The sequence below is a fragment of the Mytilus trossulus genome, chromosome 5 (assembly GCF_036588685.1).
Source record: "Mytilus trossulus isolate FHL-02 chromosome 5, PNRI_Mtr1.1.1.hap1, whole genome shotgun sequence".
NCBI lineage: Eukaryota > Metazoa > Mollusca > Bivalvia > Mytilida > Mytilidae > Mytilus > Mytilus trossulus.
The window spans coordinates 49,058,474-49,082,253 of record NC_086377.1 but is presented as its reverse complement, the minus strand read 5'-3'; the positions used below and the strand labels follow the sequence as shown (position 1 = coordinate 49,082,253).

The 23,780-nt window shown below is 32.7% G+C and overlaps 1 long non-coding RNA gene across 1 annotated transcript in view; it reads right to left on the bottom strand.

Annotated features, from left to right (window-relative positions):
* LOC134719700 (uncharacterized) overlaps positions 1 to 12,052 on the bottom strand; it is a 114,947-nt gene extending 102,895 nt beyond the window's left edge. The window contains exon 1 of the long non-coding RNA XR_010107670.1: positions 11,960 to 12,052. This is a non-coding gene — a long non-coding RNA (uncharacterized LOC134719700). The remainder of the gene's footprint in view (positions 1 to 11,959) is intronic.
* Positions 12,053 to 23,780: the final 11,728 nt, after the last annotated feature.

Genomic DNA, 23,780 nt, shown 5'->3' with positions numbered 1-23,780 from the left:
AACAAACCTATTCTTTTTTATGACCTTAGTACAACTGATAGGGCTATCATGTCTATGAGGAATCACATTTTTATCAAATGACAATCTCAAATTTTGTGGACTACCCAAAGAGAGAGTTGAATCTGGAAGGATCTCTATTATACTTGAAGCAATTTCATAATTTTTCATTAGAGCAATGTAGACTCAAACTCAAGTCATCCAAAGGAAAATAGCTGAGAAACCAAAACCTCAGCGACAAAATAGACGATCCGAAATACGAAGCTGGTATTGAAGAAGTGCTGGTGATACCCTCGGGGAAATAAATCTTCAGCTGCAGTGACATCGACCCAGTGGTTGTAAATAAACTCATAATAGATACCAGGACTAAATTGTGTATAACGCCAGACGCGCGATCCGTCTACAAAAAACTCACCAAAGACGCTCGAATCCAAAAAAAGTAAATAAAAAAAGACAAATAAATAAGTTGAAGTGCATTGAGAACCAACATTCCTAATTTTTTTGCAAAATCCATCTAAGGTAACCTATGCCTGAGGTAGAAAAGCCTTTGTATTTCAAAATTTTGTAAACAGTTATTTATAATTCTTTTGAGTCAAAAAATTTTTATAAACAAAATCAGTTAACTGAAGTTAAAGAGTATAATTTTCTTGGGAACATTATTGATAATAAAGGAAAATTTAAGAGATCTACACATGAACTATCCAAAAAAGTGCTTAAAGCATTATTTTCACTAAAAAAATATATGTCTAATTTTCATCATGTCCCTGTTGATTTATCATGTAAATTATTTGATTCACTTATTAAACCCATAATTTTATATAATAGCGAGATCTGGTTTATGGAAGATTATTACTCAATTTATAGAGCCATAAATAGAGCCACTTTGCATGGAACTAACTGTGATATTTTATCATTGACAGATAGATTCAGCTTTGAGAAAGTTCATCATAAGTTTTGTAAAACTGTTCTTGGAATTAAAAAAACCTCATGTAATATAGCTGCAAAGTCTGAGTTAGGACGATTTCCACTTGACTCTTTTATTAAAACTCAAGTTTTATTATATTTTTGTCGAATAAACTGCCATGAAATAAACCCTCTTGTTAAAGAAGCTTTTGCAGTAAATAAGTCTATGTCTGAAGATGGAATATATACTTGGTACACTTTTGCCAAGCATATTTTTAAAGAATTAAATATTGATGAAGAACAGTATGTTGATTCTGATAAACCTTTTAAACTTATAAAAAATTCACTCAAAAAAACTTTTAAATGTATAGTGAAGGAAAAGTATAATAACATCACTCTTCAAAAACTTTCAAATATTGATAACAGTTCAAAACTTTACCTTTATAGTAAACTTAAAAATGAAATTAAATTTGAGGACTACCTGCACAATCTAAACAATTTTAATAGTCGTCAGCTTTTAACAAAATTACGTGTAAGTGATCATAATTTGGAAATTGAATTAGGACGTTACAAAAAATTCAAAGAGAACACACACTGTGGCAAAGTTTGTAAAATTTTAGATGATGAGGAACACTTTTTCCTTCATTGCCAAATTAACAGTAATGTAAGACATTCCCTTATAAATGCAATTAAAACCCATTATCCTAATTTTAACCAGCTTGACTCAAACTCTAAACTTAAAACTATTCTAGATCCCAATAAAGATATTTTGTCTAGTGTTGTAGACTATATAAAGCAATCTATGGAATTGCGAAAATAAGGTCCACATTGGTCAATTATTATATACATCTATATATAGATATATGTTATTAATATCAACTTCACTTTTTAAAAACATTTATCATGTATAGTTATGTTTCTTGTCACTTGTGTATACATTGTACTATGTTTGCATTTTAACCCGTCAGGGTTTCATGTCTTTTTGCAATAAAAAAGATTTACTATAAATATAACCATATCAATGATAATTAATGTCAGCACAAAAAGTGCAAAAGTGCTGACTACATGGGCGGTGAAACTCTCGGGAAAATAAATCACTAACTGTAAAGTTCTGCTTTGAGGCATTATTTCGTGGTAAGCCTGGTCACTCATTTTAAACTTCTAAAAAGAATAATTCTGCCTTCATTTTCGCAAGATACATGCTTCTACGGGTTGACCATCTTCATTTGCTAGATGTCACTGTTTTTTGTTCCCCTGATAACAGTGATTAGTTTCAAACTAGAAGGTTTCAGTCCAAAAGATTCGAAAAACCAGGAAGCCTTGTCGACTTTGTGAGTGTTTTGATTTTTTCGTAGCGTTGAATTTTACCAGCTTCCAGAAAGCTCTGTCCATGATTTATCAAAATAGGGTATATTTCATTACACATTAGCTAATACAATACAACATACAATACAGCCACTATGTTCCGTCAGTTTCTTTGTTACGGCGGAACTTTTCAACTAGTTAATATTACGTTCCGATGGAACTTTTCAACTAGTTGTTATATTCCGAGTGCAGTTGAAAAGTTCCGGAAAAGGTAGCTAGTTAAAAATTACCAGAACAATGTAGTTATTTGAATAGTTCTGGCTGTGTCAGTATATTTACATATTTTTTTTAATTTGATGTCGGAGTATCGAACCGTCGGACTATTGAACCGTCGGACTATCAAACTGTCGAGCGGACCACAGTTAAAACAATGACATGTTAAATTTTTCGATCGGTAAGAAAATCTTACTCTCACTACATTATAATGTTAGATTTCCAGTGTAATTGTGTTAATTTTTGCATGTTGGTTTTTTTTTATTCATAAAAAAATATATCTTCGTGTGCTACTTTTTGAGTAAAAATGAGGTCCAAATTTTATATATTTGCAAAAATTAACAATTTACATATTAAGCAATGTCATTACCTCCCCCTGAAAAGCAGAGGAAGGTTGCTTTTAGTGGGGTTTTTTTTATTTCATGCTGTTTTCATTGAATGTGTTAGGTTGTACATGTCTCTGCTTTTTTTTTTAATTTTGTCTAGCCTTAAAATTTCCATTGCTTTGTTTCCACTTTTAAAGAAAGTAAGTGCTGCAAATTTTAATCTTATTTGACGGATAACAAAATGTACGACCAGGGTATAAAAAAAACCAAATGACACCCCCAAAACAGACGAGGGAGAAAATTTGACCATTTAAATAAATTACATGTAATGGAATATCCTTAGCAGGAACAGTTTCATCAAAGTCATCTAGGTTAAGAAACCCAACTCGATTTCTGGTGGCAAAGGACAAGGCCCACAACATCATCGTATTGTTTGTTCCCTCAGCTTTGTGCCTAGCAATGCTTAGCTTTTGAACGTTGTCCCAGCACAGGGAAAATCCAGGCTCTGAAATTATCAATTGGTCATTTATTTAGTTATGGGCAACAACTGTTGGATTTTTTGGCCAACAAAACATATCAATAGATTCTGAATTTTGAGAAAAATAATTTGTCTCAATAGGACACAATAATAATAATCTGATGAATATTGTTGTGTTAATTATTAATATAATAATTTATTGTGTCATGTCAAAAATTAGACATAATTTATACAGACGCTATTTTTTATAAAATTGAAAATTAATATTAATGTATTGTTTACATCTTGTGGCTATCATCTTTCAATCAAAATGTTTGAAGATGTTTAAAAACTTAAACAATACCTAGGTTATGATCAGCAGGATCATGTTGGTCATCAATTACAGATGATTCCAATAGTGGAACTATGCCATCTAGATCATCATGCACATGTGATCTATCAGTTTCTGAATCTAAGTCGTCATTGCTATGCGAATCTTCATCCATGGTGACATATATTATGGTCTTTCCTCTCTTTTAACAATTCCAATATACATTTTAATTCCACCTAATGTTGTTTAGATGACTTAACTTCTGTTATCCTGTCAGTCATCAATGTTGGCTGTCCATGGATTTATGAGTTTTGAACAGCGGTATTTGGCACCATTGTTCTTGAAATCAGTGTAATATGACATAACATTTTCTGGACGTCAAAGAAGATACGCGTTGAAGAGTAGTATCGGAAAGCGATTACATTTGTTTTTCATACATTCACGGTTTATATTTATGATTCTTTTTTCACTTGAGAACATCACGAGTTTTCGAAAGTCTCTCAGAAACACTGTCGGTTTTACACAAGTTTCTTCTTCATTGAAATATCTCCCAATTGTATTTGCCGATGTTCATTTCTACCACGTAGTCCGAAACATTTTATAAAATAATATCTGAAAGAAAATGTAAGTATTTTATGTGTACCATCACCGAACTGTCCATGTTCCCACAACAATCTCCTTCATCCTTACTTCATACTTCGTGTTATGTCCTTTTCTTCTTTTTTTTTCAAAACAATGACAATTAAATTCATTGGCAAGTAATGAATGAGAGTACTCTTTGTCCTTTAAATGCCTCTCAATAATGGCACGATTATCGAACATCCTCGGTTATTTTCCTTGCCATTTGCTTTAATTAAGGTAAAGAAGAGTTCAGACGAATTGTAGGTGATGTTCTAGGTTGACAAACTCCACCTTTCTCAACAGCCATTTGTCTAATATTCCCAAGTCATGCTTCGTGCAATTAACTGTTTATTTTTTCATAAGAACATCATCTATATAGCGGAAAGTAGAGTTAAAGGATATTGCACCTAAATAAAACACCTCGTTATTGAGAAGAAAATTGCAATTTTGTTTGTTTCTATTAAATTTTTTGAAATTTTGTCACTATAGTAAACAATACAGTTAACATTTATCGCCTTCTCTAATAAAGAGCTTCGATTCTTTTGTTCTATTTCAACCTGGTTTCCGACTGCTTGGTGACCTTCTGCTTGTTTTTTTTTCTATGGTCTGGTTGTTGTCTCTTTGATACATTCCCCATTTCAATTCTCACTTTTAGGGTAAGGATACCTGCTGGCTGAACATGATAAACCTTAGCGTTATTGAAGTTAATAAGATTTTATGATTGCAAAATTAAGGAAAGGTATGAAAAGCATCATCAGTAAAAATTAATGTCATATCACCAAAGTCGGTCAAGGACAACATGAGAAAACCTGCTGAAACCAATTGTTGATAGCGCCAGACCTATACCAAAATATTTAACTATAACTTTCAAACTTCTTGACTGTTGTAGTTTATCAAATTTAATACTTTTCATACAATTACCTTCAATTTTAATTTCCTCAATTCTCTTTTCTTTGAATTTCGAAACCACATTAAAGTCTTGCATCAACATGAGTTTTCGATATTAAATCTCTCTATATACCCTGATGTCACACGGTAGTGCTGCATGTGAACGTTGAAAAAATGGCCCAAGTGTTTGCATAAATGCTCCAGCGGTTGCATGCCAATCACCTAAAGTGAACAAAAAATAATAAAGTGGCAATGTTCGATTTCGGATTGGCACGAAAAACACAAAATGTAAGTTCATCATATATTCATCCATGCTTAATATCAATTTGATCTGTGAAACAGTTTCTAGAAGACGTTTTGCATGGGTGCTTTCCATTATGCGGTTTGTACCCATTTTCACTAATTCTACTTCCAGTATGTCTTGGTTCGTCTTTTGTTACGAACTGTTATGGAACGCATGCCTGTGATCACCTGAAAGGAGTTTTAAAATCTCCCGGATTTTCAAATCACAGGGTACGGATTAATAATGGAACACAAATCGGTGGTTAAATTGGAACACATCGCTTAATGGGGTCCTGAAAAAGGATACCACACACCTGCTTCCTCACACACACTATTCATATGAACGCCATTTTCCGAAGAAGACGACCAAAACAAATTGTCTAGACAAAAAAAAAATGAAAGACTCCTCCTTAAATTTAAAACTTGATATGATGTAAAACATTATCCAAAATCAATCAAAATGTCACAACATAAACCTGAGAATGGAAAATCATTGAAAAAACATTTTTTTCAACACGGTTTAATAATTTGAATGTATGCCTGTCATCGTTGTTGTAATCCTTGTCTTCTGTTTGTATAAACCCATAAAAGTTTTATTGTGAAATAAAATTCTTGAAAATGACATTGAAACATCAACAAAAGAATAAAACTGTCACCTTTATTAGGTCTTTAATTTAGGGAAAATCCATAAATGATGTGGAATGATTAAAGAATGTTTCAGATACTTTTGTCGCTAGGAAATAACTCTCACTTGGGGGTCAGCAAGATAGGCAAGTGGTTTAACAAGTTCAATTGGTTCAAGGACTGGAACTATAGTGTCAGTCTAGAATATAAAAAAAATCCAGAATAAGTTAAACATAAATCTATTTGATATTTTGATCTCCCACTCATCCCAAGTCCCGCTAAACAGAAAGCTGATATCGGGCAACAACCAAAGTGGTGTAAAGTCAGGAATCAAATAAGTTGAATATCATTGGACCAACTACTAAAATAACTGTAGGTAAGAAATGATTTATACGTACGGCTACTAAAAATCCTCAACCGACTATTATTAAGAGTTCCAAATGGTGAAGTTGATATCATTCCTTCGTAAATTTGGCAGTCCAAATTTTCCCAGTCCAAATTTTCCGAACCATCATCTCAGATGCCTCTATTGTATCAAACCTACATATTGTATTTATTGTGAACTTGTTCTCGTCCTGAATATGCATAAAAAATTTGCCACTGGACGTTAAGCAACAAAAAGTCAATCAATATTTCTTTTAGGAGTTTCACTTTTTGGAATGGTCAAGTTACATTTTGTTCCATTTAGATTTCCATTAGTTTGCTTGTATGAACTGGTGTCTATAAGTTGTTTGAAGCCAGGACCTTTTAAAATTACATCTACCTCCTTTTTGTCCTTTTCATCTGTTAAAAACTTAAAATTTGGGTGAATACTGGTTTTCGAATTCCCAAATGGAATTTACTGACACCATATATACCATTGCGTCACTAGCACCCTATGTAACAAATTGATCTTAACGTGCATTATTTAGGCTAGTGACCTATTAAAATGAGCAAGTCTTTAATACAGGTAGCATTAACATGATTAAGAAACTACTTCCTATGATCCTACATATACAGATGTCAACAATGACAACTTGTTAGATTTAAATATGTTTTATGAATTTATTTCACATTATCATCACTTTCTTCGTCTGTTGAAACCTTTAAATGTTTTTCTCAGTACTGTTTTGTTTTTCTAAAGGAACGTAACACCACTACTAACCATGTATGAAATGCGCCCCGCCTCCTTATTACCTTATATGGAATATGAAATGACGAAACTCCACTACTAACTATAAATGAAATAACCCCCGCCACCCAGCTAACCTAATATTTAATGTAAACTGTTTCCACGAGGATTGATTGATTGATTGTTAGTTGCTTAACGTCCAGTGGCAAATATTTCATGCATATTCAGGACGAGAACAAGTTCACAATACATACAATAGGTAGGTTGGTTTCCACGAGGACGGTTTTAACCAATCGTGTTCCTAGATATGTATAGGAGGAAAGATAATGTACATGTTATGTCACACTTTTTATTGAAAACACAGAGAAGCAGTTATTCTGTTCAATGAGTCAGTTGTAATGAATGCACTGTAGATATATTTTCATACTATGCTCAATAATATTGTATAAATTATAAAATGATTCTTGTTCAATGTTTTTTTTTATTAATGTGCAATTTCCACATATTCATTTGTTACTTTAAAATAATGTTAAGGAGTACCTTGAGGGAAAACACAAAATCATTGGTTTCAAGATGGATAAGTTTTTGAATAAAAGAAATTAAACAGATTCATTAATTGTGTCAATTTCAGAATAAAACTTAATTAAAAAGGGAAAATGGGCATTTAATTTATCAGAGACCAATACTATCGCCTTCAATCACTATGCCATCACTAGTTGCTCCTAGAATAGGGTTGTTTAAAGTTAACCCTGCTGTCTCGACTTTCAAATCATCATGCATACATTGATTCAGTTCTATATATTGGGCTCTTGCAGCCTCTAAATCTTGACAACAAAGCGTTTCCGTTTCTCGTACGTTGCATATCCGGCAGGATGAGACACTTGCAAAAAAACCCAGGACGACAATTGAGGTAAAAAAAGTCAGGATAAACTAAAAACAAAAAAGGCAGGACCGAACAGAGTGAAAAATAAAAAGGCAGGACAGAGATTACAGCTAAAAAAAAGATACAGGACAGGATACAGTTATTCTCCTTGAAAAATTGTACATAATTTTAGAAAATGCAAATACCATAAAGGGTCAGATAAGGAATCGAAAGTATGGGTATTTGGGTTCGTGGAAAAGTCTACCGACCGTCTGATTTTATATCCAGTTGACGAAAGGAATGAGAAAGTTTTGGTGCCTCCTTTTGAATGACATGTGGATCCGGGAACAACCATCTTTTCGAACGGGTGGGCTGCATATCTTGGTCTCAATAAGTTAGGATATAAACATTTTGCAGTATCGCACACTGAGACATTCCAACAAAGCTGTGAGAATGAAGAAGGGGAAATAGTAGAAGTGAACACCAATACAATAGAGGGTGCATGAAAGCACTGCAAAGACTACTTTAGGGTAAGTTAATTTAATGGGTTTTTTTTATTTCACAAATTCTGAACTTTGCGTTTTTCCTATAAATTGCAATCCCAGGGATTTTAATTAAATCAAAATAACTGCGTAAAAACCTCTTTCCGAATTAGAAGCACAAGTAAGATGAAACAATTTCTTGCAAAAACAAATATAGGAGAGTAGTAAACAAAACATAATGAATGTAAAACAGAAAATGTGGTGTGATTGCTAATGTGACAACTCTTAACAAGAAACGAAATGACAAAAAAATAACAACTATTGGTCACAACACGGACTTGAACAATGAGCAAAGCCCATACCAAATACAACTTTACTATGAGAATTAAATAACCGTGTAATATCCGTAACTGACAGTAACTTATTTCAACTGATCATCACATTATGATTTAACCTGTTTTGCTCAATTCTTTAATTTTGTGTATATAATGTGTTTTATTTACACTTTCAATCAGAAGGCTATAAAGAATATATTTATTATTCAACTGAAATAATACGTTAATAATTTTATTTGCAGAGAATGAACGGAACAAAAATGCAGAACCTTGAGTCGCATTTGTGCGAAATAATATGGAGGAACCACCACAGTGGGGAGAATATTTATGAAACATTTTTTGACGCACTGAGCAAAATTCACACTTTGCAGGTAGAACAAGTCAGATTAGACAATATGTACTTGTTATACGTGTTTTCAAACACGTTGTATCGTATAAACGTTACTATTATGATTGTTGTAGGTTCATTAAAACCATGTTAATTTTTATTGTTAAACAAGCAATTTTTTTTATCGCAAATAAGTCATAACCACTACCGATTTCGTTATGGCAATGTCAGTTTAACGACATCTAAAACAGTGTCCTGATTGGTAGTTTCAGTTTGTTCAAATATTTTATAATCTAAATCCGGTTTCTCATGGGTTTTTTGTCTCCAAATAAGTTGAGATTTTTCAGAAGTTAAAAGTTGTTTGTAAGGCTGTTGGTGTAGAAGCAGCTAGACAAAAATAAGGGATTGTAATATGGTTACATACAAGTGCAATGACTTGGCATATAGAGAGTATCATAGGATTTCTTGTATTTATAATAAACTTATAAAGACCTGTTGGTGACCTTCTGCTGTTGTTTTTTTATTTGGTCGGGTTGTTGTCTCTTTGACAGATTCCACATTTAATTTCTCAGTTTTATTGTTCTCGTTCTGAATAACAAGGTAACGGTCTCCAGTGCAGTCAACTGAGACGTATTTTAGTAGGCATGAAGTGCAAACAAGAAGAAAAGCAACGCAAAACTCCGGAAACATTATGCCCAACCGGCTTCCTTCGCAGTAATTTGCAATATGTCAAAGCTACAGCTGAAAGAATAAAATCACCAACAAAAGGACAAAATTACCAATCTGCAGAATGAGATTTTACACACTAGAAACCAATTTCAACGAGAGATGGCAAACAAAGAAGTAACACTAGACTCAAGCAAATCACCAGAAACAAAAGATACCATGGCAACTGGCAATGCTGATACTGGAAAAGCATTTCCTGATGAAAATTCGTATCAAATTGGTATCAATGGCAATTCTGTTTACATTAAAGCCTTTAACAGAAAGAGGCGTAATTTCAACAGCAATGGCAAAAAAGATATCGGATAGTGGTCTGGATTTATTTCAACTGCAATTGGTTAAGAGGCGAGATACGAGAAGGCATTAGACTAGTGCTGGCTGAGAAGAATACAAACGGAAAACCTCGTGTTACTGCCTGCAAAAGAGTAGCTACAAAGATTTCCGATTACCTGAAATAATTAAACTAATCATTATCTTTTTAATTTTGCCTGTTTCACATTTTTTATTCATTTTAAAATACTTATTTGTTTACTCTTTTTCCATTTCGCGTTTCCGCCTTTCATATTTTATAGGGCAAAAATGTGAAAATGTTTTCTTACCGATTTCGCCCTTTTGTCTCGGAAGTAACCTATCCGAGCATGTGTATAAAACCAAAAAACAATATTTGATATAATTGTTCATAGAAAATCTAGTAATTAGGGTTCGATAATATAGGATATAACTCAAGATAGATAAATATTATCTTTATTTATAGAGTAAAACATGGATTGCACCCATTTTTCATGAGGCTCTCTTTAAACAGTATGACTATCAAATACGAATATTTAAGCGATTGCAGCCTAAGTGCTTTAAATGAAGGTAGCACGCAAAGAATACAGACTTCATCAACAATTTCTTTAAAGCATTCAGATTTCAGTGAAGTTTTATACTAAAAAACTGCAGGACCCAGTTGTTCATCACTTGGTTATATTTAACCCTCTGTTAAATATAACCCAGGGTTAAATCATTTAACCGACGGTTGCATAACCAAGGGTTAACATTCTGTTGTCCAACATGATTTTAACCCTTGGTTATGTAACCGTTGGTTATTTTTTTTTAACCAAGGGTTATATTTAACTGAGGATTTATGTTCCCACAATGCATTATACCTATGCACATTTCCTGGCAGAAAGAAATCAATATGGCTGAACCAGTCACCTCAGACAAAAAAACCTAACTTCAGCAAGGATGAAGAATTGAAAGTTCAAAGCTTGGTTGAATTACACTATGAAATAATAAATTCAAACAAACACCATAACAAAGAAAAAAAAACACAAATTTGGCAAATCAATGCTCAGCAGACAAGTGCCATGGGAGTTGCAACTAGAACTGCCAAAGAGGTAAAGGACAAATGCACTAACTGCAAAAAGGTGGCAAAGAGAGTCTGTTAAGACTGGGGGAGGCCCAAAGCCAAAGGAAGTGAGCACTGCAATATCAAACATTATTGACCTCTGCAAAAATAGCGCCTCGTTCAAAGGCATTGGAAGTGGTGTAGAGACAGATATACCGAGTATGTTTGACTATAAAATACGCACAGTTTTTTATTCTGATAAAATATTTCTATTTTATCAAACAAATAGAGCAAAACCCCCGACAAAACACTCGTCGTCTGTTTGTTTACATTTTAAACGGTAAACGACCTTCACCTGTCAAGTATGCGAGCGTAATTATATTCATTTGCCGATTTGGGTACATCGCTTAATATTCATTGTGTAATCCATTTAATAAAATTAACGGTACCAATTTTCTTGCACCAGATGCGAATTTCGACAATACATGTCTCTTCAGTGATGCTCGTGACCAAAATATTTGAAATCCAAAGCTTATATAAAAGATGAAGAGCTATAATCCAAAAGTTCCAAAAAGTATAGCCAAATTCGTGAAAGGAATCAGAGCTTTGCATGAGGGAGATACATTTCTTAATTTATAATTATTTCTAATATTTTGTAACAGCAAATTTTAATAACACAAAAAATCCGTATTTTCATGCCAGTACTTCAGTACTGGGCTGGTGATACCCTCATTTAAGTGAACATCAATCGTTTTCATGTTCACTACTAACCACGACTTACATTTTGACAAATTCTGTCAGCTCCGTCATCGTAAAAAAGACATTTGCTGTGAGCATGCCATATTAACACATCACCATCGTGTACACAGGTGCTTGTTTCGTTTTCATTTAATCTCTGATTTTCTTGAATATTTCATAAAAAAACAAAAAACTTTCTGGTGTAACATGTCTTACGAATATGATTTTGAAACTATGATTTCAAAAATGTGGATTTATATCATAACATAAACTCCTTATTTTAAATTAAACATGTTATATTCATTTAGAGATTTATGGTGAGGTTCATTAAGGACTTTACTACTTAATTAATTTACTGCTAAGTCTATAACATTAATTCCGTTTATAATATGAATTACAAAAATTGTCCTGATTGTTGCACCGAAAAGCATTCCTTTCTTTATTTATTTAACATATTTGTACTGATTTGCAATCTTTGATTTAACAGAGTTTACCTACAGTACCCATGTATGGTAAACTGTGTCACTATACACTTTTCTGAGGGTCTCAAAGGGATTAACAGAATTAGAGAACAACAGACAAATTTCAAAATAGGTCAAATATTTGCATTCCATTAAACTTCTTATTTGTTAATTGAAATAATATCTGTTAATTAAGATTGAGTTTTAGCTAAATTTTGCACAATTTATTATTCTGTTATTCATAAATACCCTTTGCATAAGCATTCACAGTTTTAAATTAACTAAATGTGACTAAATATATTTTTCTCGGATCTTCTTTTTTTCTTTCAATTTTAGCATTACATATAATGGCATCTGAGGCACCTGAGGGTAAAACAAACATTTTTTTCTCAGGGTCAAAAACAAATAATTTTTTTCTCCAAAAACTGGAGACAAACCTTTTTTTCTCCAAAAATACCCTCCCCCCAAAAAAAATCAATCAAATGGGTGCTATCCTAATGGCTGATTCAGACCATATAAAAACCAATGACAGTTTTCAACACATTAATATAAAAATCGGCTTTATTAAAATATGGATTTCTTAGAAAGTGCATTGATCATCAAAGAAGAAGAGTTAAGAAGGGGAGTTTATGTTCCCATCCTAGTCCATAGATTGTTAAAAAAAAAGGTGGTTCCAATTATATGTACCCATTCAATTGCATAGATCGTCCAAAAAGGGGAAGTTCCAACTATATGTCCCAATTCAAGGACATAAAATCATCCAAAAAATGGGGGTTCCAACTTTATGTCCCATTTGGAATGCACTGATTGTCAAAAAAGGGGGGACATATTCATTGTTGGCTCTGTAGAAAGTGTGTGTGAGGGAGGGATGTCTGTGATTTGAAAAACAATTGCAATCTAATAAAGAGTATTTGTCTAGGATTATTAGAAATGAATTTCGCGCGGGGACGTCGACGTCAATTTCATTTGTTGGGGAGCTCCCCTTAATGGAACAATTAGGACGGAGTGAGTGCTTAAATACATTTCTGTTTATTATAAAAATCGTTTCAACTATAATGCTTAAGGTTTCCCAGACATATGCTGGTTAATTTACAAAAAATATTTGCTTCAGGTAAAGAAGTTAAATCACTAATTGAAAAAGCAAAAGAAATGAGTGTAGAAATTCACCAACTTCTACAAAATTACAGTCCAAATATAGCTCTGCCAAAAGTAGGAGACAGCATCTTGAACAATTATGTAGACACCACAAAAGGCATCACAGAAGAGGAAAGAGATGCATTGACTTCTTTTCGGTCTACATTCAAGGAAATAAATTTTTCAGTCATAGATGTCCCATCCATGGTGCATGATACAATCTCATTTAGTGTGCATCACTCAGACAAAAAAGGTACAACACTCGAATTCTTAAGTCAACAAAATTAACCGATATACCTGATAACAATCGTTCATCGTTTCTTCCACCTGAATCACATTCCGCTTCATTGTAAACTAAGAAAGTACATTTTTTTAGCGTTTCAATTTCAACGGGTTGTTATAACGTTAAGCCTATAGTAAACAAGAGTGCACACGCTGAAATGTCTCGCCTTCTTTACTAATTATTGATATTATGTTGATATAAGAATAAAGCTTTATTAAAAACTGTCACATTAACCTAGATAACTAAACAAAGACCAATGAACCATGAAAATGAGGTCAATGTCAGATGAACCATGTCAGGCAGACATGTACAGCTAACAATGCTTCAATACAACACATACAGTTGACCTATTACTTATTGTTTAAGAAAAAATAGACCATAACAAAAACACTTAACACTGAGCAATGAACCATGAAAATGAGGTCGAGGTCTAATAAAACCTGCGCCACTGACATATAGATCATAAAATATTTCCATACACCAAATATAGTTGACCTATGGCATATAGTCTATGATAAAAAGAACAAAACTCAAAAACTTAAACTTTGACCACTCAACCATGAAAATGAGGTCAAGGTCAGATGACATCTGCCTGCTAGACATGTACACCTTACAACCATTCCACACAACACATATAGTAGATTTATAGTATAAAGTATGAGAAAAACCGACCCAAACACAAAAACTTAACTACGTTAACTACAACCACTTAACCATGAAAATGAGGTCAATGTCAGTTGACACATGCCAGTTGGACATGTACACCTTACAGTCCTTCCATACACCGAATTTACTAGTCCTATTGCTTATAGCATCTGAGATATGGACTAAACCACCAAAACTTAACCTTGTTCACTGAATTCCATGTATTGAGGTCGAGGTCAGGTGAAAACTGTCGGAGGGGCACGAGAAACCTTGCAAGGTACGCACATACCAAATATAATTATCCTATTACTTATAATAAGAGAGAATTCAACATTACAAAAAATCTTAACTTTTTTTCAAGTGGTAACTGAACCATGAAAATGAGGTCAAGGACATTTGACATGTGACTGACGGAAACTTCGTAACATCAGGCATCTATATACAAAGAAATGAAGCAACCATGTCTTTCACCTTCTAAAATATAAAGCTTTTAAAAAGTTAACTAACGCCGCCGACGCCGGATCACTATGCATATGTCGAGCTTGCTGCAACAAAAGTTGCAGGCTCGACAAAAAACTATTAATTTCTATAATTAACACAAAACTTGCATGATGCTATTTTTACTTACTTTGAATGTGGTGGTATTTTTTTTTCAATTGTGATATGCATGTCTTGATTGCATAAACACCTCATTTGAACTCAACATAAGACACTCTATTATGCCGGCGAATTCCACAGATAAAACTTCCTTGTTTCATACGTGTACTTTAAATGTACTTAAAATATTAATATAAATGTACAACAAAATAATAACATTTTACAGCGAACCATGAAAATAAGGTTCGCCAGTTGAAATTGATCAACTACGATGTTTCTCCATACAAACAATCAATGCACCAAGGATATACAAAAAGAAGATGTGGTATGATTGCCAATGAGACAACTATCCACAAAAGACCAAAGAGTCTGTGATGGAGTGGATGTTTTTCGTCGCTCTATGCTCTGATTGGGTTTAGATTTCATCGGCAATCATAAACCTTGTTTTTTTTTTTTTAATTATTTTTGACCTTATGCTAAAAAAAACAAAAAACAAGACAGGCACCAAACAGAAAACAAAAACAATAAAAGACAATTGTTTGGCACCGTATGCAGTATGCTATTGATATCATATAAGTATATCTAGTTAATTATCACTTAAAACAAGGATTGACAATTTATGTTACATTCAATGACTTTTTTTATAGATGAAGATCCAAAAATAACAGAATATGATTCAGATTCAGAGGAGTATGAGCCCGCCTTGGACCTGTCATTTCACAGTCTCCACAAGATCAGAGTTTGAATACGACTTTTTTTAGAAGCACTGTCTAATACATCTGCATCCCTGATATCTGTATCCCGTTCATCATGTCCTCAGATATCTGCATCATTTCAGACACCAGGTCCATCTGGTATGAGCATTGCAAGGTAAATTATTGAAAATTATCTATAAATGAAATAATGAGATTCATAGCCACTATCTTTAATCGTCGAATGCAAGTACCCCTTTGAGTGTCCTGTCTATCCGTTTATGGTATCTACAAATTTAAAGTATATTTGCCTTAAGTTACTCGCATATTTACAGAAACATCGATATCTGATCGTGTCAAAGACATTATCTTGAATGACATTAAACAATTAAATTCTGAAAATTTAAATTAAAAGCCCAAATGGCATAACAATGAAGTATTAAACATGCATTGAGTAAAACAGTAAACATGTGAAAATGCATATTAGAAAGTAATCAAAAACCAAAATTACAATTACAGATTCATCGGAAAGGAAGGGAAAATTTATTTTGCACTTTTTTGTTACAGGAAAGGAGGCAGCAAACTACCGACGAAAAGACGGAAAACGCAGAAAGATGTTTTAGATATGCAGTGTAAAATGTATGAGAAGGAATTGTTAAAGCAAGACAAAGAAATTGAAAGATTAGACTTGCAAATTGATTTATTGAAATCTATGAAACGGAATCCATCTATTCCGGTTTCATAATCTGTTAATCAGTTTCTTCTAGGAGCTATTACAAAAGACAGGGATTTGATTGTTCTAACAAGATTAGTAATTTATTGCATGATGAGGCAAAATTGAAACCGGAATCACGGACTCGGACAACTATATTATAACTGACAGTAAAGGAAGATATTTAAAACCTATACTTCCAGGACGACTTATACCTTATGTACATATATTTTCTCAAAAGGGTGCTAGCATTCATAGGCTGAATAAGGGAGACTTTCTATAGAATTAAATATTAAAACACGAAATTTATTATATTTACAGAGATTTGAATGCTGTAAGTTTAATCCTCTTTTGAAAGAAGCTTACATGTTTGGAAAAATCTTAGACGCAGAAGTAGTATACTCCTGGTTTACCTGTGTTTAAAAGGTTAAAAATGTCAAGTGAATTTAAGTTAGATATAGCACAAATTCAACAAAATACTAGTTCAGACAAAAAAATAAATAATTCATTTCAAGTTATATAAAAACAAGCTATAAAAACTACTTTGAAAATTTGATGCATGATAAGATGCAAAACATCGATGAAAAAAAGCAAACTTTATTTATATAAGAATCTTAAACAAAATTTATGTTTTGAAGAATATTAAAGAAAATCAAACTTTACTTGTAGAAAATTAATATAAACTAAGAATTAGTGACCATAATTTAAATATAGAAAAAGACAGACATACTTATCTTCCTAGAGAGCAGAGATTATGCCTTAAATGTAAAACATTTGAAAACGAAAATCATTTTATATTAGATTGTAAATTAAATATGGAACTAAGAAATATTTTTTTAACAGTTTGAATTTTAATTTTTAAAGATTTATCTGATGAAGAAAAGTTGATTTCTATACTCAATCAATCAACACCATCACAAGTAACTACATTTGGGTCCTACATCAAAAGGTCATTAGAGCTGAACAGGGAACATATTGTTATTTACAGTTTATCTCAATCTATAATAATATTCAAGATAATAACCTTCGGGCCAGGTGAGCTAAAAAAAGGGGGAGAATTTCAACTTCTAGGGTAGATTTTTGTGAAAATGAAGATAGTCGGCTACAGAAAACAGCAAAAAGACGACAGAATACTTACTTCTAGTCAAGTTATGGCGTAAAATTTGGCTGGTAAGCTGAAATCCTTGGGTACATAGGTCATTATTCGCCTCTAGCAACAAAAACATTCCGTCCGTTCAAAACATTTGGGTTTCAAGCTTCCTGTTGAATCGGTTTTCAAAAATAAGGAAAATAAGCCACGCCTCCGTTGCGAGATCGACAAGAAGAATTTTTATTCAAGACAATTTATTTCTTAAATTGTATTTTTTTAGAGGCAAATTACTTGTTGGATATTTTCAGGGTTTTTAAATTTTTTGAAGCAAATTCACCATACTTTATTATAATATTAAATGTTTGTAATTCTTTTTTTTCAAAATCATAATTGTTTTTCGTTCATATATTTGTATATTAATTAGGCCGTTAGTTTTCTAGTTTGAATTGATTAACATTTGTCATTTCGGGTCCTTTTATAAGCGGTACGGGTTTTGCGCAGTGTTAAAGGCTGACCTATAGTTGCCAATTTCTGTCATTTGGTCTATAGTGAAGAGTTGTTTTTGGCAATTGTACCATATCTTTTTTATACAAAGGATTTCTCTGTGAAATTAGTCTTGAATAAAGTTAAGTTTTTGCTGTTTTTTGGGGTTGGGGATGATTGATATTAGTCACCCCTACATATAGTTTATACAAGAAGATTGAAAATGGAGATCATGTCAAAAGCTTAGATTTCGGGTTTTTCCTGTAAAAATTTGAATGTTGACATGTTCAATAGAAATTTTGAGAAAACGTTACTTTCAAGTTTTATTAGTTGATTATATGCTTTTTTCTTGTGACTTTTAATCAGGGAAGAAATAGCAATATACTGACATCTTTGCAATCAATGATTGGATAATTTTAGACTTTTATCTATCAATCTTACTACCAATTATAATTGTGAGTGAACTCATAAAGTGGTATCAATAATATAATTTGGTGCACTGACATAAGTTATACGACTGACGCCAGACTAGGACACAACAAGCTTTCATGAACATCTAAAGCCAGTTATGGTTAAATCATATTTCAGAAAATCTGAAACATTGTCAGTACATAGAAAATAAACTTATTTTGGATGGAAATGTCATCAACATATTGTTTTCCTTTATCAACAAACCTCAGTATCAGCCGTTGCACTGTATAAGGGGACGACCATTTGATATTCTGGGGGGGGGGGGGGGGGGGGGCAGGAGGATTTTGAAAATAAATAACTCAGCCTTGATAATCACAAAAATAAATGGTTTGTTCTGTGGTAGTTTGAAAATAAATAACCTGACTTGCAATGTATTGAAAATAAATAACTCAGCTTCTTGTGCCTTCAGCGGTTCCAAAACCCTTCCAAAAATGTTTGCCTCGCTCAGCTCGGCAAAATATGTTGGACAATACTTTTCAAAGAGGCTAGGTAAAACTAGTTCAACTTTAATACTATGTATGTATGACATACATGTATATTGTTTGGGAACATAAATGATTCATATTATTTATTATGTGACGAAAATTATAAAATACTTAAATAAAATCTAATTATACAATTGTCTTTTATAATATTATTACTATGTATTTATGTTTCGTTCGTCCTGTATCACTATGTATTATCTTAAAATGTTTGTATATTATATTGTTCTCTTCTACACATGCAAGTATGTGTCTGAGGTTATCATGGTTATGAATGAAATCTTGAATCTTAAAATTTCTGCAGGGGATAATGATCTTTTCTGATTAAATGGTACATTATGACTTGACTATGCATGTATTATTCAAACATGTAACTAACAAATATCTAAAAAAAAATATGTTTTCAAATATCATTAATATTGTTGTGAAAATGAATAATCAGTCCCTTTCCTTAATAAGAATGAAAAATCTTGCTTCAATAGTGCAGAAAATGAATAATCTGTCCTCTCAGGTTACAAAAATAAATAACCGATCAAAAACAAATCCTCCTATATATCACGTCACAAATATCAATGGAAGTCAACTCATAAAGCCAGTTATAAAAATAAACACAAGTATACATCTAAATTGACTATTTGTAAAGAAGGATATTATCTTGATTTGAGCGTCACTGATGAGTCTTATGTAGACGAAACGCGCGTCTGGCGTATAAAATTATAATCCTGGTACTTTTGATAACTATTTACACCACTGGGTCGATGCCACTGCTGGTGGACGTTTCGTCCCCGAGGGTATCACCAGCCCAGTAGTCAGCACTTCGGTGTTGACATGAATATCAATTATATGGTCATTTTTTAAATTTTCTGTTTACAAAACTTTGAATTTTTCGAAAAACTAAGGATTTTCTTACCCCAGGAGTAGATTATCTTAGCCGTATTTGGCACAACTTTTTGGAATTTTGGGTCCTCAATGCTCTTCAACTTTGTATTTGTTTGGCTTTTTAACTATTTTGATTTGAGCGTCACTGATGAGTCTTATGTAGACGAAACGCGCGTCTGGCGTATAAAATTATAATCCTGGTACTTTTGATAACTATTTACACCACTGGGTCGATGCCACTACTGGTGGACGTTTCGTCCCCGAGGGTATCACCAGCCCAGTAGTCAGCACTTCGGTGTTGACATGAATATCAATTATATGGTCATTTTATAAATTTTCTGTTTACAAAACTTTGAATTTTTCGAAAAACTAAGGATTTTCTTACCCCAGGAGTAGATTACCTTAGCCGTATTTGGCACAACTTTTTGGAATTTTGACTCCTCAATGCTCTTCAACTTTGTATTTGTTTGGCTTTTTAACTATTTTGATTTGAGCGTCACTGATGAGTCTTATGTAGACGAAACGCGCGTCTGGCGTATAAAATTATAATCCTGGTACTTTTGATAACTACTTATATGGATTTGCAAATACAAGAAAAACCTAAAAAAATACTAGGTAATAATTATAAATCAACAAAGTGGACACAAATAAAATATAAAAATCAGTGAAAAGTAATAAGCATAATCCTGTCCATTATTTCATTGACTGACCCTTAGTCAACTGAAACATTTACAATTCATGCTTAACCTGATACAACATACAAAACACCATAATATTTAAACATGTTAAAACTTATAAGTTAACACAGCACAAATTGATGTCTTATGCAGATAAAAACATGCTTCAAGCCAGATATCTTAGGTTCTTATATTGTTATATTGTTCAATTAATAGCATAAAATACTTAATCGTGTCAATTATAAATAACTTAAAATGCATAATCTTAGTTGAAATTTGGACAACTTGTCAAGATAACACAAATAGATTTGATTCTCATTATTTTAATCTTTTTCTCCCCTTTCTTTTTATGTCTTTTCTGCAGCATGCATGAAATTTCACAAAATTTGAGATATATTAGTAAAGAACTATCTTCTCTATTTCTTTTGTGTCATATCAATAACATCCAATACAGGTCCTCTAATTTTTGAAATATTGTTCTTATCTTTTATATAATAAAACATTTGTAATCATTCATTTGCATTAATGTAGGAAGTGGGATCAGTGAAATTTGAATAGTTAAATATGATCTACTTACACAAAGATCAAACTCTCTCTTGTCATTGAGAGAAATATCAAAGTTTTGGAAATCCTCTAGATTTCCCTGCTGTTCAAGTTCCAGTGTCGGTTCATTATGGACAAGGCTGGCCCCTGGGTAATTCTGCAATATTTGTTTTAACATATCTCTGCATTCAACTAACAGGTACATTGACCTTCTTTGATATCCTAAAACATAATTCATTTAATTTAAAATAAATGCTACAAAATTACAAACTTTAATTCCCACTACAAAAAACAGATCAAGGGACAATATATAACTCTGCTCAAAATCACCTGACTGGAACCGAATTTGAACTAGATCTACAACTTGTCCTAATAAAATAATATATACTAAATATCAAATCAAAACTTTTGGAGGTAGGAGACTTAATTAAAATAATCCTTTTCCATATTTTCAATGCTGATATTAACAGTATAATAAACCTACTTTCTTCTGGCATGGGAAACACTGGGGACCTCTGATTATCCCCTTGTCTGGGGCTAGGCGATCTGTATCTTCTAGATGATTTAGATATGTGTCTCCTAGATGATTTTGATCTGTGCCTCCTAGATGACTTTGATATGTTCCTCCTATTTGACCTCGACCTTGAGAGATCTCTAAACAGGCTAGGTGGTGTTGGCGAGCGAGGAGGTGGAGATGGAGACTGTCTTGCCTTTTTTTACTCGACTTTGACGAAACATCAGAGGTTTTTCTAGTGCCTGAAAAGAGTATAAAAGTCCAATGTTACAATTCAGTTTGTTTGCCCTCTCCCCTTTCTGGTATTAATAGGAAAATTCCCTTTCTCCGAGTTTATTTTTCAAGTTTTCAATCTAGGAGAAAAACATAAGAAAATTAAAAAAATAATCAATCTTTCAGGTTATATTTGATAATAATAATTAGTATACAGATACAACAAAAAAGTCAAACAAACTTATATTACAGAAACTTACCTTGATCTCTATGAACCTCTGCAGCAACTGTAAACGCTGGAGATTGTGGTGGAGGAGGAGGAGGAACAGGCATGCCTTTTTTCTGACTTGATGGTTTTGATTTTTCAGAAGATTTTTGGTTTGATTCATTATTCCTACCACTTGAATAGTCTGTAAATACAGAATAATACATGGCAAAATCCGTATCATATGTCGTATCATCCCGAGACATCAATATCAGCCCAAGGGCCTTTGGGCCCGAGGGATGATATTGGTCGATTTTAATTTTTATCGCGTTATTTTACTGTTGATTTTTATTTGTATATACTCAATTTGCTTAAGTCAAGAATTTTAGTATATTGAAGGACTTTTTGTCTTATTTTAAAAATATGCTTTAAATTTTTAAAAATATTCGAATTAGCTCTCGCCGCGATATAGCCTTTTTGTGCTAATGCGGCGTAAAGCAACCAACAATCAATCAGTAGATATACCAGTTTGAAAATCACTGCCAAAGTTTTTTTTCTGGGATATCATTCTACCCTCAACTTCTTTTACTTGATCTTCTACCTGTCCCTATGTTCTATTTTTAGCAATAGCGACCATGTTTTTTGATAGATCAAAACTTCGGATACAATTTATAAACAAGATACCCTAAGGAACATTCAGTTTAAGTTTGGAAGTATTTGGCCGAGAAGTTTCAAAGGAGAAGATTCTTGAAAGAGTTTACGACGACGACGGACGCCAAGTGATGGCATAAGCTCACACGGCTATGCAAGGTGAGCTAAAATCGCATCCATTCCTGAATAAACTAAAGATAGCTTTTATTCCAAAAGATTGATATTTTTCATTTCTGCAAAAACATTTTTGGGGCTCATTAGTTTTTTTTTTTATAAAAATTGGATAAAAATGTTAAAAATTGCCTGAAATCTACAAAAGTTTAGAACCTTTTTAGAACTCATCAAAGTTTAAAAATAGAAAAAGTCATGTGTTTATCTACACAAAAAATGGAGACAGACGTCTGCAACATGTTTTGCTTCTTTAAATCAACATATTTTACACTTTAATTACATCTAATGTAAATATATCTGTATACATACTTCTTAATGGCTGTTAACTTTCAAAACATGTAGAATATTTAGGTATTTTTGGCATCAAACGAACGCTGAAGGACTGGTGATCATTATAGAACACTTTTGGACTATAAATTTGAAATATTAAAAAACTACACTAAATTTAAAAAAACAGGGTACATTTTGCCTGTTTGACAGATCTGAATTACTTGTGTTGGTACATCCGAAGTTATGGGAACCAGTTCTTTCTTATATGCCATTAAAGGAATTTTATTTTTTCAGAAGAAGAAACCAAAAAGTGTTGCTTTGACATGCAATGATTGCCACTTTATTTGACCTTAAAATGAAAGAGGTGTGCCTGGTTGAGATGGAGGAATTTAACATAGAAAGTAATGAAACCATGAATTAGTGGTGTACTTCCCATTACAGAGAATCATCAGAAATCCAATTTTTTAGAAGTTGTACCACTTCCAATGAAAATGAGTCAAATTTGATGTAAGAAATCATGTTCAGTCATCCTTTTTTGGTTAACAATTTTGTTTAAGGGAAATTTTTAGCTCTTTCAGTGGCATTTTAAGGTAGTCTACCCTTATATGGTCATACAACATGCATGCATTTAAGACTTGACTCCAAATTCATATTTTTGCAGTATGTGTGATTGAAATAAAAAAAAACATTA